At 46.8% G+C, this 13,339-nt stretch overlaps 1 protein-coding gene across 1 annotated transcript in view; it reads left to right on the forward strand.

The window, feature by feature from the left end:
* Positions 1–934: 934 nt before the first annotated feature.
* The window catches only part of KCNS1 (potassium voltage-gated channel modifier subfamily S member 1), a 236,972-nt gene continuing 224,567 nt past the window's right edge, over positions 935–13,339 (forward strand). Inside the window, exon 1 of the mRNA XM_078650462.1 lies at positions 935–976. The gene's annotated coding sequence lies outside the window, so the exon portion shown is untranslated. The remainder of the gene's footprint in view (positions 977–13,339) is intronic.

Here is a 13,339-nt window from a genome sequence, read left to right on the forward strand (position 1 = left end):
AAGCCATGGATGTTGCTGGGAACGCCCCCAGCAACACCCATGGAATGCCAAATTCACACCGTTTTCTGCGTGAAAGGGGAACATATTTATGAGGCCATAAAAATCCACGTAACGTGGCTTTACGCGGCCTTCTAAATATCCCAGTGGAACATTGCGCCACCCGAACATCAAAAAAGAGACTTTTCCGGCACCGCAAAAGTGCCTGTAGGGCCTCATAAATGAGGCTCCCAAAATTTTTGAGGACTTTCAAGACAGAGAGGGAGACAGTGTGTGCACGTTTTTGTCCGTGTGTATGTAAAAATCCCTTGTGAAATCCGAGGGACCTCTCACAATACACGACTGAAAGCACCTGTAGCCAACTATTTATCAGAAAAGACATTTATAGGGAAGGTGTAACACCCCCAACAGCCCCCCACCCCCCTTGAAGCTGCCTACGCCCCGGCCCCTGCCCTTCAATTGTTGAAGGCGTTTGCAAAATGTGGCCCTCCCCGCTGCATAGACAGTTCCTGTGGTCTTGAATGTGTTTATAGGCAGCATGATGTGATGTCATCAGTGATACGGTCTGATGCCTTATGTGAAGTCAGAAGTTGAGACATTGGTTATAAAATGTGAGATATCATTTGATTTCACTAGTGATTCAGTGTCAGGAGCCCTCTCAGAATAGTGTTTAGAGCGTGTGGCACGGCGAATTTACAAATGTTAGCCCTCTAGTGACCACTCTAATTAGATACACCAAGGAATGCCCCGAGGAGAAAAACAGTGACGCATTTTCCACCGCAGGTTTCCGGCCTGAGAGCGGGCACTGGGACTGCGTAGGTACTTCTGAGCTAGACTTCAGTCACACACGGGGCACTTCTCCCATACATGGACAAACCGGTGCTGTGCCTTTAAGACCGACAGACAGCACGAGCAGAGCCAGGCAAGCGAGCAGAAGTTCGCAGCCACCATGCCCGCCAGTCGTCTTTGGTGCCCTCAGGTAAGCACTCTTGTTAGGACGCACACTGCTTTGTGTCTGCCCACAGGCGTGTTTAATATTCGTGCTCAGTGTGCCAAGTTGTGTTTGTGTACCTCTGGTTGCAGACGGGCAGGCAGTGACATTGTCGTGCCAAGGGGTCTGTTCTGGATGCCTTGGGTCTGGGCTCGGGCGCTTGTTCGCACCTTCTCATATATTTGTTGACGCGAGTAACTCTCACGAAAGAACCCTTCCAGGAAAAGGCGCTGCGCTGCAAAGCGCGTTGTGTGAGTCTTAAGGCAAAAAGCGCTATACTTGTTCACGACGTCTTGGGTAGCGATCGTGTTAATGGACTAATTGAAAATAGTGTGCCAAGGTGGCCAATTCACCTGGCGTGCTGTCCCAGCGGACAGCTTCGCTCCATCCTAAAGTTGCTATCTATGTGCATTGATAAATCGTCTCAGAGTCTCATTCTAGGTGGTAAGCGCTATAAAAATACTCATACCATAACTTTGTGGTGTCAATTCAACGTTTTGCCTTATTGTTACACGCCGGTGCCTAAATCCACTCAGCGCCCTTAAACTGCGTGGGAAAATGCCTTTAACTTTTTTTTTATTTAATATACCAACAAATGAGGCTTGTCAAAACGTCTGCAATGGCCAGAGATTGCTTATGAAGAGGCATCCGTGGTTCCTAAAAGTATTAAATCCAGTTTAGTTCGGGTCTTATTTCATTTCGAAGTGGTAATATAGCGCCGAGAAACTGCCTTTCCGTCCCATCAGGACGCGCGTCGGGCAAAGCGTAAAAACGCAAGACATATGAAACTTGTGAGAGAGGTGACAATTTTAAACTGAGTGCACGAACGAAAACATCAATAAATAAATGTAAGCAACTTAGTGAGATGGATGGATGGATAGACGGATAGCTGGATGAATGAATAAATGGATGGATGGATCCATGTAACATTTTTTTTACAGTATTCCGCACCATGCGTCGAATCCATAGGCATGTAATCCTGATAAAACAGCATTGCAGAAATAAAACTACCGCAACAAGGTGGTAAATGTACATCGGGGAGCCCGGGAGGCAGGAGCCGTGTGGGATAAATAGGCATGTAAAGAAAGGGTGAATTTGTTCCCTGGTGTGTGTACTGTGTAAATCGGGGATCCTGAAACCAGTCGAGTCCGACATTTGTATGTTGCGATATTGCAAGTGGCCGTCATAGTGATTTCTCTAGCCTAGTGTGCCCTTCAGTTCCCTCTGGCCTTTGCTCACTGTGACCTTGAAGTCTGTACCGCCGCTTCACCTAGCTGTGGCTCCTTATCAGCTGGGATTGGACAGGAAGTGTGAACTTAGGCTTGTGTTTATGATTTGTTCCTGTTGCAGATACTGTGTGGAGTTTAGTATTTGATGGCCTGCTGTTAATGTGTGTTTTTAGAGCGCGTGGACTCCACGCTCTCTTAGCTGCATTGATTGAAACCTGATGGTGCCTTTTCACAACCCCAGTGAAACTACCCGTTGGAAGATTCCAAAAAGTTTCTGCTGGATCTAGTAGCTGCCAAATTCGTTTTAGGACACTTGTTGTTCTCCTGGGTGAACATTGCATCGTGCAACTGGTTATTGGGGTCTATTGACCACAGTTGGTATTTGTGTTTATATGGTAGTATTTTCCAGTGTACTCCCATTTAAATCTCAAGCTCTGTAACTGACCCGAGTAAAAACATTTGTGAAAGAAGCCAGCTAGATTTCCCATCAGGGATTTTCCATCAGGTAATGCATAGATATTTGTGACGTATTGTATTGTGCTTACAAATTCAAAATGTTCCCAGACCATAGCGTGCTTTCAAAAAGTTACTTGTAAAAGAAGAATGCTACCTTAGTCATTGTTACTCAACATTGCTTTTGATAGTTATATTTATTTAGGATTTTACAAAAAGTGAGTATTCAAAAATGAATCACATGCCTGAATGACACATATAGAGAAATATCTATTATCTCATTTAGCAAGCAATGATTTCTGTCAATGTGCTTGAAGTTCTAAAAATATATTTACGCAACAACGGTTGTTCCTCCAGACATAATTAATCAAAACGATGGTGCAACATAATGCAGTCTAGTATTTAAATCACTGTGGAAGGTTGGCATACATTTTAACAGTACGTATATAATGATATTCCGAAATTTAACTGGATTCTTTTAAATTCAAGCGATTAAAATGTCTATCAACACGGTTTGTCGAGCCCTTGTCCAATCTTTCACAGGCTTTGTAGGGATAAAAAATTCAAGGACGCATATAGGAAAAAATACACACACACACACACACACAGATTATCTATCTATCTATCTATCTATCATCTATCTATCTATCTATCTATCTATCTATCTATCTATCTATCTATCTATCTGCCTATCTATGTATCTATCTATATTAAAAACACACTGTAAGTTGCCACTGAGTAGTTCTAGATAGCACACATTTATGATAGGAAGAGCGTTTTGTGTTTGCTTATAACTTTAGCTTTGTAGACAAATTTTCACCAATCTTTCCCCGAAAACGTTCATCCACCTCAGGTGCCTTCCATGAAAGTTTTGTGTGTTCCATCAAGTGGGGATCAAGAAAACAAGCATTGGCATAGCCAATAGGTCTCACTTTTGGGACCTTATAAGTATTTAGTTATGCAGCGCAATATCTTTGGTGCAACAACTTCAACTGTTGAATGGTTGAACACGTATAAGGTCCCAAAGGCAAGGCCTATTGGCTATGCCTTTGCTTGCTATATGTGATATGAATTTATAACAATATTTTAAAAATCGTTGAAACTATATCTAATTCTGCTGTTTTACATAATTTGCAATGGCTTTAATTAGTCGAGCAAAATAAAATAAACTAGAAACCTGAAGCAGTACCAGCCCATTTAAAACACTGACTCTACCCACCTCTCATTCAGCCAGATTCATGAAGCCAAATTGCGATCGCAATCGCTGCGAATCAGCAATTGCGATCACAAATTGAAGAAAAGCAATTCATGATAGTGAAAACTCACAAATTGCGAATTCGCAAATGAAAAATTGCAATTTCGCAAAGTAATTGGCAGAATCCAGGAGAAGGCCATTAGCGAATCGGAAATTGTGAGAAACCATGGATTCTGCTAATTGAGTTGCAAAATTGCAAAAAAATCGCTATCGCTATTCAAGAAAAATTGCAAATTGCGAAAAACCCGAAAATCGCTATTAGCGACGCGCAATTTAAGGAGAACCCAAACCAGGTGGTAACCATTAAAGAAAAAAAAAACTTTAACAAATTACCAACAGGTGCAGACCTGACCAAACACACTTAAGGATACGCAGCTGGAGCATGAGGACTCTCACAATGCCAGGACTCTACATGGTGGTCAGGCGGCGAAGGCTACAGCGAGCAGCAGGGAACAGACGCAGGATCCAGGAGTGAATATTCCGCCAGCGGGTCACACTTCTGGGCCAAACTGATGAGCAAATTTACTCTAAGTACCGCCTGAATGGGGCAATGATCATCAAGCTGATCCGGGACCTAGACCCCCTGATGCAGCACACAACAAGGAGGACCAATGCCGTGCCCACCCATGTCCAGGTCTTGTGCAGCCTGCACCTACTGGCCTCCGGAAGCTTCCAGGGGATAGTCGCTGTTGCAGGGGGGATATCCCAGCCCACCATGTCCCGCTGCCTAAAGAGTTTCCTGGAGGCAATGCTGACTCGGCTACACCACTATATCTCATTCCCGACCACCCAACAGGACTTGAATGACACCAAGCTTCAGTTCTACAACATCGCGCAATTCCCACATGTAATAGGATGCATCGACTGTACCCACATCCACATCTGCCCACCAGCACAAACGGAATACATGTACCGCAACCGCAAGTCCTACCACTCCCTCAATATCCAGATGGTGTGCAATGCCAAAACAATCATCACGGACATAGTGGCACAATATCTGGGGAGCACACATGACTCCTTCATATTCCGGCACAGCGGCATGCACACACGACTGGCCAGAGGAGACTTTGGCAAAGGACACCTACTAGGTAAGCACACATGCCCCCAAATAGTACACTGTGATCATGTATCTGCGCAGAACAGGCACTCCCCCTGTGCTTCTTTCCTTCAGGTGACAGCGCCTACGGTCTCCGTGTACCTCAACCCTGCCACACCACAGCAACGGCGTTACAATGCTGCACACATACGCACAAGAAATTGCATTGAGAGGACATTTGGGCTTTTGAAGAGCCGTTTCCACATACTTCACAAGACTGGTGGGGCCATCAAATACACGCCTGAGGTCTGCTGCCGCATCGTGGCCGTGTGTGCAATACTCCACAACATTGCTACCAAGCGCAGGATACCAGTGGAGATATCTGGCAGTGAGTCGTAAGGGGACAACCGCCCACCTCCACATGTGCGTCATGCACGTGGGGAAAATCCTGCTGAAGGACACAGGCGCCGCAACCACATCACTATTAACTGTTTCTAGTGCACCCATTCCCCTCACACAACACTGCACTCATGCATGACAAATGTAATAATGACATGAGTTGGAGTTAACTGAGACCATACATGTTTATTGTTAATGCACAATAATGTGGCCTTTGATTTCCTTGGTGTCACATGAGGACAGTATTGCTTCATACCTCCCCATGCAGGGGTAGAGGGCTTGCTTAGGTGTCCAGCATGGCCCTACAGACAGTGTTCAAGGTATCACTGGCGCCTACGTACAGATGCACCGAGTCGTCTCTCAGGGTCCTGAGGGATGGTATTGGCCCGTGATCCTGCTGTGGGCCTGCTGCTGCGGCGGCGTTCAGGCACCGGCGGCAAGGACATACTGCTGTTGGTGGACGCAACCTCACTGACATCGTCACCCCCCCCCTGGTTCACCATGGGCAGTGGGCTGCATGCTGAGCACTGCTGCTGTCAGCTGTTCAAGTCACCTAGCCACATCCAGGCAACACTGTACCATTTGCCCCTGCATGGCAAATGATCTGCGGGATAGTTGCGATGTAGCATTGCCTACTACGTGGTTTGACCTGGTGTAGGCCGACAGGCGGGCCAGTAGTTGGCGGTGGCGGCGGCGGGTCATGTCCTGCTGGGCTACCAGCAGCTGACTATTTTCACGGACAGCTGCGGTCATCTGTCCGACATTGTTGGCAGTCTTCTGCAGCTGAAGATTTATCTCTGCCAGGTGACGTGCCTGTGTTTGGTGTACCGCCAGCATGCGGCGTTCAATGGCCAGGCCAGGATCAGGTAGATGGAGTGCCCTGCCCGTGCCTGTTGAGGCTTGACGCTGCTGGTGCCTCAGGCCGCTGGACTGGGATCTTGCTCCGGCTGTGCGCCTCGTCTGCCTCCTAGCCGCTGGTAGTGTGGCCTGTACAACTGCCGTGGGTGTCTGTTGGGGCAGTGGCTGGACACCTGTGGCTACAGGGGTGGCCCTGTCCACACGGGGTGGTGGTGGTGGAATCACTGCAGGTGGCTGGGATGGACCTGGTTGTTGGTCAGATTGGCCCTCACCCTCAGTGTCCTCCGGTAACTCCTCGATATGCAGGGCCTCGCTGTCAGTGCTGGGTTGGTCGGCAGCACCTGTGATGTGAAAGGGTGCATGATTAATGATATGTATCTTGCACATGAGATGTTGCTACATGCATGCAGGCTTGCTTTCCCTGACTGGCTTTTGGAATTACTTTGATTTTTATCCAGGTCTGGCTGTGTTTGGCTATCTGGGGAATTATGATTACACTACAACTACCACAATGCATTGGGGCATTTCAGGTGTGCATGGCCTGCATTACTGGGGATGTCATATTGCTAGCACAGGACTCATGGGCATTGTTAGGGGACGGGGTCGCAGTCGCATGGCACTTACCTTGTGATTGTTTGCTGGGTCGGGACGAGTCCAACTGAGTTACACCGACGCAGGCTTCTGGTGTGAGGGTGTCCTCGACACGGTCCTCCAATGGAGTGTTGGGTGTTGCAATTGGATCCCCTCCGCTGGTGGCAACTCGCTCTCCAAGCCTCTCCGCAATGCGCTCTTTTGCACGACCTCTCAGGTCGTACCAGCGCTTCTTTAAGTCGTCGATTGACTGCTGGGTCACCCCGACTGCATTTACTTTCGCGCGGATGCGCAGCCAGATCCGGCGCTTGTCTGCCTCTATCTTTGCCGAAGAGGCGTCCATGGTCATTGCAGACCCCCTCTATGAGGTACTCAAGTTCTTGTTCTGAGAACTTTATTTTTCTCTTCCTGCCTTGGCCACTGCTCCCTGCTGTTTCCTGGGACATGTTGGTGGTATGTGTCCTGCTGGGGTGCTGCAAAATCACTGTAGTTGAGCTCTTCACAATGCTGCTTCCACTGGCTGGCTCAGTGATCTGTTTGTGGGAGGGAAAAGCCTACTTTCTGGTTGTGATGTCATCAATGGGCTCAAAATGCGACTTCCCGTTTTTGCGATCTCGCAGTTAGCGATATCGCAAATTGCGATTTAGCTAATTGCGAAATCGCAATTTCAACATGGGAAACGGGCGATTCTGCGAAATTTAAGCGATTGTAGCACAATCGCAATCGGTAATTGCGGCCGATTGCGATTCGCTTTTTTCTATCGCTTTTCTTCATGAATGCCATTCTGCGATTTTCAAATAGCGATTCGCTATTTTTCGCTATTTGAAATTCGCAGAATGGCACTTTGATGAATCTATGTGATTGTTCCTTCTCATTACATTCTTACCATTCACCCTACTCCTATCGCATAATTGTATGTACATTTGTAATCATTTTTCTTGAGATGCCAAAATCCTGTCAGATTGTTTCTGCCATATAGAGTGCCACAGATGCCCTTGCTTTAAACGTGCATAACTGCCACCAACCCCACTGACTTCGCACCTATCCTAGACACCCCAAACAGGTCAAGCTTCTAAGTGAAACAATTCGACTGCAGACCCACGTGACTTATTACCAAAAAGAACGTCTTAATACCACTGGAAGCAAAGTAAATTAAACGATTATCCTAGTGGTGTACACATTGTAATTGGTGCATTAGTGATGCATCTACCAGGCAAGAGCTTAACTGCTCGGTCATTAAATTATTTTTCAGGATGAGCAGCTGATCTAAGGAAGGAACTGATAACCAACCGTTAAATATTCAGCATTGCTGCTACCATCCAGCAGCACAAAGCACACTTCAGAAGCGAGAACAGCAAATAGTGCCAGAGGGGGGCGTTGGAAATAATATACGACATACTACATACAAACAGCGTTAACATATCAGATGGGCAGAAATGAGAGAAGCACTGCAGGACCTAAAAGCGCGCAGCAGCAGAGACCGTTCATAATCAGCGGTACTTGTGAATCAAGGGTCTCACTCTCGGCATCTCCAGTCTCCCATTCGCTGCATCCTGTTGACATCTGACAGGTGCTGGTCGAACCCGGTAGTGGGCGTGATCTGTTGCTATGAAACTGCCAGAGTGAGAGTATTTGTAAGTAATCTGAGGTCTTGAGTTACGGTAGCGGCCATGTTCGATAAAGAGCTTGCAAAAAGCCCGACTAACCAATTTCACCAGCCAGGCTGACAACCTTGATTACATTGCCACTCTTGAGCAATGGAGCGCCCGTTTAAGTAACACATCCAGCTTTAGTAATCTTAATATGTAATTACCACCGCATTATATTTATATATAGAATATTGGATAGTATATAGGGAAAGAAGGTGGCATAAAAACCAGAGCTGCCGACTTTGGAACTAAGAAATCGGGTTCTAGTTTCGGCGTCGGTTTAAGATTCCGTAATTCTGGGCTAGATCTTGCCATGCCTACCGCACTTGTGTAATGTAATTAGATTTCCTTTAAAGTGCTCTAATACCTTAGGGTCGAGTAAGCGTTTTATAAAACTGCAACAAAAACACACCTTGTCAAGCTTCTTGTGCGTTCACCGGTATTAGAGTTTTTGGTAGGTGTGTGTATGGAGGAAAAGGAAGAGCTGCAATTTGTTAAAGTTAAAGCGTTGTGGCATGCAATAAAGCATCTATTTTAGAAAAGCATTGTTGTTTGATAAAGTGACAGCACCTAGAATGCAAGAAGTCACACCCAAAAATAAAGTTTTGCGTTTTGCTAAAGTTCAAGCGTTATGTAATCTAAAAAGTTACATACCTGCGAATTGGGCGCTGCGAGAGCTTTTGAAAGTTATCAACGCCAAAGGCATGTGATTAGTTTTAGTGCTTTATTTAAAGTAAAACAAAAGCTGTGCACGAGTGAAAAGGAAAACACACTGCTGGCACAGCAATCATGTGTTTGCTGGCCCGGGAGTGGTGCGTGCGCGTGCAGTCTGCTCTTTTTCAAAGCACATACTCGTGCTTGTGGTGCACCCCTGCACGCTCCCACAAGGTGTATGCCGCCACAAGCACGAGTATGTGCTTTGAAAAAGAGCTGAACGATGGCTAAAGGTCTCCTGTGCAGCGCATTCGCGCTGCGTAGGCGAGACCTAAAAAGGGGTCTCACAATGCAGTTTTTCGATGCAATTTCTATAGGGACATTTGAACAGAGCTACATCCCAAACAGCTGAACGGAATTAAAACAAATTTGCCAGAAAGCTAGATCTTGAGCCAGAAAGAGTGCTTTTTGTGAATTGGTGTAAATCCGTTCCGTATTTTTCGAGAAATGAAGGTTAAAAATATTTGTATATCTGGATGGTTGGATTAGCATGACTCTTGCAACAGTCCCCCAATGCACACAATTTCTAACTCGGTCAGTGGCGGCCGCGGCCCACTGCCTAGCGCAGCGCCAGCAAACAAAAAATAAAACAATGATCTAGAATAGTTTGTTTATTATGTTTGTCGGCTCTGAGCCAGCTTGAGAATGGAGGGGTGGGGCATGGGAGGGGTTGGAGGAGTGCGTGTGTACTCCCTAAGTGCCCATGTGTGTTTGGCCAACCGTCTCAGGCCGACCAACACACACATGCACACTTAAGTTTTCTCCATCCCAGCTGCATTGAGCAGCTGGACTAGGGAAACCCCATAGACTCCAGGCCTGAGCGGAGCGTCTTTCATTCCCGCTCACGCCAATCCCCGTTCAGCTCTACAGCACAGGGATTGGCTGGGAGGAAAGACGCAACGCGGGAGGTGGCCGGCTCCATCAGGTACGTTTTTTTCATTATTATTATTAACCCGCTTCCCCTGCCGCCAGGTTCCCGACACCTGTTCACCACCCTTTGTTAGTTTCGGCCGCCACTGAACTCGGTCCTCATGTCCAAAAATTAAAAAATATAAGGTATAAAAGAGCAGTACCGGGGTACCCTGATCTCCTGCACCTTTTGGGGGGAGTTTCCGCAATCCCCTGGACTCTCATGGGAGCTAGCAATACTACCTCTGCTCATGCAAGAGTTTCTACGAAGCACAAAGGTCTGGAATTGCTCCTGTGCAGTCTTGCGGGATCGGAAAACCATTAAAACAAGCATTGGTAATGCATCAGTTTCACCTATGTGATGAATAAAGTACTGTTTTTATCAATCATCACTCGGAGGAAGGAAATAGCTCCCTATCAAATAACACGAGAGTGGAGAGGATGTGGCCTAGCGGTCAGAGCTGCTGACATCAGAGCTGGGGATCTCGGTTCGAGTCTCAGCGGCAGCAACATCCTGTGATTCTATGCAAATAACAATCTCCCTGGTGATAAATTGTTAAATAAATAAAATGCAAGAGTACAAAGAGAAAAGAGGCAAAACTTTATGACAAAAATAGTTCCACCAAAGCGGATGTTAATAGTATGTCGGCGACGGGAAACTGACAAGAGAAGCAGATGAGGAACAAGCACTGGTAAATGCAGGAAAATATGACACAGCCAACAGAAATGGAGAAAAAGTAAGTAGCACGCACAGGAACCAATGAGAAGCCAGGAAAGAGAGGAGGCGGGATCGAAGTCTCTTTTAAGTTTATATTTAAACAATAGATTTTTCAAGCACAGCGCAAGCACTGCACAGGCAAAACCTAAAAAAGGGGGCTTGAATGTCTGTGGTCTGTTGGCCGCCAAAAGGCAGTTGGCCCAGTGGCTAACCGATGCCGGGCACATCTGAAGGCCAAGCGCGGCAGGAGGGTTGACTGCACGCAATTGTTGAGGGCTCCCTGTAGCCACAGGCCAGGTCCTTTTGGCCACCCCAATTCCGTGCACAGCCAAAGGCCGTGCGAGGCGGGGGATTAGCTTACTATGCAGTGTTGAGCACAGGACTTGGCGACAGGCCAGGCCCTCAACCAACTCCACAAGGTGCACAGTAGTGCCTAGCTAAAGTGGAAAGCCATATGCCCCTATAATCATCTACCAAAGATCAGCTAATTCATAACTGAGAGGAAGTAATCATGGATTCTTACAATCCAGGTTGTTTTATTATTTTGTTAGCAGCAAGTACAGGTTCAAATATGTTGGCAAGCCCTTGGTTACAACTTCGTTTGTAATACTCCAGGCACCATTGTAAGTGAGTAAACAGTGGAAACAGCCTACTTCACCATCCCAAATGCCACTGAAGTCAAACCAAATATTTCTAGTATATTTATAAAAATGCAATTCCGTTTGCTGTGTTAGATGGAAAATGTGACAAAAATGTGTAGCAGGTAAGCTAAAAAAAATCCTTTTTAGAAAAGTAAATTAAACAAAATGCAGCCCAAGTGGCCCACATCTCCATTGTTTTGCCAAAATCAATACACATATGGTAAATCAGTCAAGCCCCAGTGGGCAATTCATTCAATGATATCCATACTAATATTATAAAGAGAGAGCCCAAACCTTTGAGGCAGGTAATCTCAGTAACCACAGCACCAATCACAACACCCAATACAGCGTTGGAAATGGCAGTTGCAGCAGAAGAACATAGGCTATGCAGATGGCCACCATATTTTTTTTAGCAGAGTTTTATATAGCGCGAACTTGACCCGAACTGAATCAGGTATCAGAGCGCTTTACATAGCACCAGTTACGTTACATAAGGATACAAATTCATTTTTGTTAGGCACGGGGATATTAAGTGATTTGCCCAGAATCACAGGATGTTTGGCGTCGTTACCAAGACTCGAACCCAGATCCCCAGGTCCGAGGTCGAGCGCCTTAGCCGTTAGGCCAACTCCTCTATACATTTAAAAGGTAAAAGAACCGTGCCAGCAAAGTAGTCCCTTGTGGGCGTGTCTACGTTGTGCTGTGGGCGTGTGCTGGGGGCGTGACTAACGCTGGGGGCGTGTTGTACGGCCATCACATTGTGGGCTGTGGGCGTGTGCTGGGGACGTGACAAACGCTGGGGGCGTGACAAACGCTGTGGGTGTGTGTCCTCCCTTCATGCCATGTGAGTGGTACATACAAGCGCCAATTACGTTGCTGCGCAGCATCAAGGGGCACGCTGGGGGCGTGACACGCTGGGGGCGTGACATGCTGGGGGCGTGAGAAATGCTGGGGGCGTGTGTCCGGCCTTCATGCCATGTGAACGCAATTGTGCCGCATCAAGGGGCACGCTGGGGGGCGTGAGAAACTCTGGGGGCGTGTGCTACGTTCCGCCCTTCATGCCATTTGGGTCGTACATTAATCAGAAGATCGTCTGGTGTGGCCGTGTGCTGGGGGCTTGACAAACGCATTCACCTGGAGGCCTGGTAAGTAACGTTACTGCAGCCTCTCCTGCGCGGTGTTACTGAACTCTCATTCAACGAAATTACACGCGCCTGCTACCATCAACCAGGGCTCTAGTCGGGCTCAGGCGGCAGGTCAGTACACTAATTACACGCGCCTGATAACATCAACCAGAGCTGCAGCTGTGCCTCAAGTGGGGGAACACGCACCTGCTAACATCAAACCGGCCTGCATCTGGGCTTCAAGCGGGGGAACACGCAAATGAGCGTGTCTGCGGGGGCAATTACTGCAGCCTCTCCTACTCGCTGTCACTCAACTCTCTCATTAAAAGGATTTACCCGCGGCTGATAACTCTCTCATTCAACGACATTACACGCGCCTGCTAACATCAACCAGGGCTGTAGCCGGGCTAAGGCGGCGGATCACTACACCAATTACACGCGCCTGCTAACATCAACCAGGGCTGCCGCTGGGCCTTCTCCGTCCCTATTCTAATGAAACAAAAAATGTTGTCTACCGCGAGATTTTAAAATAAATTGCCCTTGCCAAATACACACATTACACACATTCTATTTCATACTCGGACAACGTCGGGACGGGCTGCTAGTATAATAATAATGAGAGACATAATTGCATGATCTCAGTAAGGTATGTCAGCATCATTATCATATGTCATCACTACACAAGTAAACAAGCAAACAAATATAGATAAAATGGTATATGTCATATGAAATATTGTATAGGGATTTAGTTCAATTTCTTATTTCCTTAATTTTT

The sequence above is a fragment of the Lissotriton helveticus genome, chromosome 7 (genome assembly GCF_964261635.1).
Source record: "Lissotriton helveticus chromosome 7, aLisHel1.1, whole genome shotgun sequence".
NCBI classification, from domain to species: Eukaryota; Metazoa; Chordata; class Amphibia; order Caudata; family Salamandridae; genus Lissotriton; species Lissotriton helveticus.